Consider the following 5,000-nt stretch of genomic DNA (forward strand, 5'->3'; position numbering starts at 1 on the left):
AAGGTAAGCAACCGCAAAGAAACGCCCTACATTTTAAACACCAACAATGAGAAAATATCAGGCGATCAAGAGATGATTTTTCGAAGATTCTGGAAACACGTTTTTAAAATCAGCGATGAAAATAACCATAACTTTGATATGCAACAGGATGCTATGGTGCAAGATTACCCCACAAATAATAGATATGCTTTTCCTCTATAGAGAAGCACAAGCAATCAAACTTAACAATGATAACCCTCTCACGACCTATCACAACAGGAGATATCAAGTCTATAGTTAAAAACTTTAAGGATAAAGCCCCGGTCAAAGTGGCGTGAGAACGACTGTAATGCAGCATCTCCCGGATGCTGCCATTGCAGAACTGAAGACCATTTTCAACTGGGCTCTTTCAGTGGGCTATTTTCCATCAAATTTTTAAAATGCCATAATGGTCTTAAGAACAAAAGCAGGAAAAAAACATAGAAAAGTTGAAAATTATAGTTCAATGTCACTTTAGAAATACCTGGTAAGATAGAAAAAATAATTAATAACAGAGTGAAAATGCACATGGAAAATAATGGTCTATTCAACCCAAATCATTCAGGATTCAGGAAAGGAAGAGGAACACAACAGGCTATAACTTCCATATACGAAACCATTGCAATATCCCAAAGAAAGAGACAGCAATGTAACATTGTATGTCGTGACATAGCAAAAGTACTTGACAGTCTTTGGAAACTAGGACTCCACTTCAAAATTCTACAAATAAATATCCCAGATATCATCGAAAATATCCTTTGCAACTTTTTAGAAGACTACATGGCAACACAAGATTGGGAACATAGTGGGACTTAAGTTTCCCTTACTAGGTGGCATGCCTCAAGGATCAATATTGAGCCCAACATTTTTCATATTTTACACAGCTGACCTCGAAAGACCCAGAAACAACTGTGCAGACGTAAGTTTTGCAGACAATAACACCCAGATTATATATACCCTTTAACTAAGAAAGAGGCATTAGCAACAACGACGGTGAATGAAATACGAAGAATAAATGACTTTGAGAATAAATGGAAAATGAAGACCAACAAAAACAAATTAACCATGTCAGCAACAAAACCAAGGGAAGTAGAAGTTGAGGCCGAGATAATGCCCTTCAAAAGCAGTCACAGTACTCGGCATGGAATTTGGTACACGCGGAGTATCAACACATACAACACGAAGAGTTCAAAAATACAGCTCCACTTCTATAAAAACCCTTATTAGACCAATCATGGAGTACCCGGCCATTCCCCTGTCCAATCCATCGAAAACAAACATAACCAAGATGCAGCAATTTCAAAACAGTCCTTCGGACAGCAACAAGGAGGAACGAGGCAGACATTCTGCTATCAATAGCAGAAGTGTACAACAAATACATAGTGGAGACTATAAACACCATACTCTACATCTTGGAAAAAAAAGTCTGGGACAAATTAGAAACCATCGACGAAGAACTGTCAGCACAATCATTCGAAGAGAACAACTTCCCTCTTGTGAACGACCACTCGTGGTGACGAATATCACCCTACATCGAGAGCGGAGAGCCGCAACAATTGTCTAGCAAAAGCAGTATTTCCGAATGCGTAATCCAATACAACTATACCTGTATATAACCTTGATTTTGTAAATAAAGTTTAAATAAACGGCAAGTAGGTCTGCCCTACTACTTCTACATCTCCCTCTGCTTCATTTTCCAACCTTCTCTTCCTAAGCTCCAGCTAGCTTGTTCCCCTGTTTCCTCTCTTTCCTATCCTGCTGCAAAAAAAAAGAGTATATCTGTTCAGGCCACTAGCGGTTAAATATTTTGTCGTGATATTCATTTAAATTACATGCGACCTATCTTCCTGACCTTCTCTATCTTTGTGAAATTCCTAAGTTTATTTTCCAATATCATTTTGAAGTTAAGCTTGGAACGTTTGATTTTTCTTCTTTTGAATTATTATTATTAACTTCAGCATTTTTATATATACAAGTGTTATACTCGGTTTTGTCAAATGATGACAATTTCTCTCCTTTTTGTACCTGTGTTAGATGATATTTGGAAATGTCTTTCTAATTTTTTTTTCCGAATTACAGTTTATTCTATATGGCATTATAATTATGATAACGTAAATTAACATTATCATTGTTCTTTCCGTCATTGACGTATTTACTATAGGATAATGAATTTACAATAGGTTTTACATATATATATCTCCTAGCTGTAACAGTATTAGTGTACTTCATCGATATAATATCAAAGGTCACCTTTGATTATGCATAAATAATTGTACATGTAGATATAAGCTATGCATTCCTTCAAGTTATATTGTCGTGTGATTTTACGTTATTATCATAGTATATTTGTGCACATTTTAAAGTATATTTCGCCACGATGATCCTTTTTCTTTATGGATATTTTCCCCTGAATTATTCATATATAGTAAATTTAAATTCTTCCTTTCATTTATTGGTAATTACATTATTTAATTTTTCGATGACTGTGTGCTTACTTTTTACACATTTAATTTTCTTAATATTATATTATATTATGAAATATTCGGATAATGATCTCAATTGACTTCACTCAGGTAGAAAGTCTTAATGCCATATATTTCTATTTTACTTCAGTTATCTTTCAGTGTTAGAGATTAATTATATTATATCAGCTACTACGACTTCGTTTATTCGTGATTCTCGCTCTCATGATTCATCAATACATGCGGAATTGCCTCAGTCATCCTAACGATTTGCTGTTTCTTTTCTTATGATAAACGTTTTAATGCTGACTTGATTTTTAAACATTTTCTTCATTTATCAATCTTAATCACGAACCTCATTTCACCATTATTACATGGCCCAGCTGCTCACTCATCGCACAGATGCGTTCTGGCACTGCGCTGCGCCCATTGTTTTCCAGGATGTGATGCCCAATTTGCGTAAGTGCTCTACGTAAGACTCGTCCGATGACACCCTTTTCTACGGTGATTTCATCGCTTTTCCTCAGGGACTTTTTCTAAGTATATATTACTCACAACCATGAGGGTTGTCTATCGGCCGTCAGTTGCCCCAAGACTTGCTCTGCAAATCTTTGTTCCATGGCTGACCTGTCACCAATTCATTAAATTTACGTACTAAATAAAGTACCATTTTTATGATTTCGTATAGTAGTTGATGATTCAATGATACAATTAAAATAATTTTATTGTCATTAGTGTGAATGTTCTCTTTGTGCAGTCAGATCGGTGATTATTTTCATTGCCCGCCATCCACGTTTCCACCCTTGCCTACATACCTACTCCTCCCCCACATCCTCACCCATACCTCTTTAAACCCCCCCCCCCCTCCCCCTCCTTCCCTTAAACGCCTGACCGCCCTCTCCTCCCCCCCTTCGCTTTTCTATTTCAACTACCACCGCATTCTATAATTTATTTGTTCTCATTCTTGCTTTATCTAATTACTAATGTCTCTAATAAAAAATCTATCAATATCATATTACTCTTTACTCGTGTGCTATACTCCGACTCGTCTACTCACCGCTCACCTACTTTCATGCAGCCTCATTCGTACATTGTGTTTCCTTGCACAAACCACGTTAATTGCACAATAATTGCATGTATACTGTTTGAGAGAAGATAATTGGCTTGCAGCAATTGTGTATTCTTGCCTTGCATTACGTCTTATCGTACCTATGTTGTCTTGAGCAAGCATATTTGATGTAACGAGTCGCTCCCGGAAGTATGACTACATTACCTATTTTCATTATCGTTTTGCCTCGAATTGCTGTTGGTGACGTGTGATAGACAATTTCAGTGAAATGAGAAAGGACATGCATATACTTCCTATTAGTCAGATGTATATTGCATGCACTGTTGCACAGGACACTGTTGAACTCTGCATTGTTGCATTTTTTTTCTAAGGAAGTTTATCATTCAAGACTATCTTTGCAGACTGTGACACCCTTTGCTTCTTTGTAGTAATACACAATGTTTATCTCTTTTAGATTTTCACCTACTGCTATCCGAGACAAATGCAACTCAAGTAAGTCTTTGCAGACTATTGCAATTGTCTCCCTAAGCATGTTCCTTGGTGTATCCTTTGACAGTGAATTTTTGAAAAAATAAAAATAAAAAATAAAAATTCTTGCAAATATTCAAGTCACTTCCATTGCAATATATATTTTGATTGCATCATACGGCCTTTTTGTCACGCAGCACCCCTCCCTCCCCCATGTTTGCGCTCCTGCCAACCTACCTGTCTGTGCCCTCGGTGTACATCTTTCAGAGAACGCCAGCCGAGCTGCTCCTTCGAGGACGACGGTTAAGAGCGTCTACCAAGCGATCTGGGAGCGGTCACACGTCCCTGGTGGCCACGGCCTGTGCTACCAGTCACGGCGGCGGATTGATTAGCCCCGCCCCAGAGCGCATGACCTGTGACCTACTCCTCAACTCAACAGCTCTCGACATCCAGTCGCGGCCTCGACCGGACACTTCCCCTTTGGGAGTCACCCCACGCTACCTCGGGCCGCGTCTCCGCTCGGATGCGGCCTCTTCCTCGGGGCGCCCACCCCCCAGTCGGGACTTTCCTGCACCAGCGTGAGACACAACCTTCGCTCACGCTACCAGCCCTCAACCAACATCAATAAAGAAGTAAAACCAGCACGCGCTTCTCCAAACACCACCAAGTCGGGAACTTCTAAAACCCAGACACTCTCTCTCTCTCTCTCTCTCTCTCTCTCTCTCTCTCTCTCTCTCTCTCTCTCTCTCTCTCTCTCTCTCTCTCTCTCTCTCTCTCTCTCCTTTTCTCGCTCCATCCTCCCATCCCTCCCTCTTTCTCTTTCACTCTCTTTTTCTCCCCCCCCCCTCTCTCTCTCTCTCTCTCTCTCTCTCTCTCTCTCTCTCTCTCTCTCTCTCTCTCTCTCTCTCTCTCTCTCTCTCTCTCTCTCTCTTTCTCTCCATCTCTCCATCTCTCCATCTCTCCATCTCTCCATCTCTCCATCT

The 5,000-nt window shown here is 39.6% G+C and overlaps 1 protein-coding gene across 1 annotated transcript in view; it reads right to left on the reverse strand.

The window, feature by feature from the left end:
• The window catches only part of LOC113806983 (protein anon-37Cs), a gene marked incomplete at its 3' end in the record, with an annotated part of 16,004 nt that overhangs the window by 7,434 nt on the left and 3,570 nt on the right, over positions 1-5,000 (reverse strand).

This window comes from Penaeus vannamei, chromosome 29, assembly GCF_042767895.1.
Source record: "Penaeus vannamei isolate JL-2024 chromosome 29, ASM4276789v1, whole genome shotgun sequence".
NCBI lineage: Eukaryota > Metazoa > Arthropoda > Malacostraca > Decapoda > Penaeidae > Penaeus > Penaeus vannamei.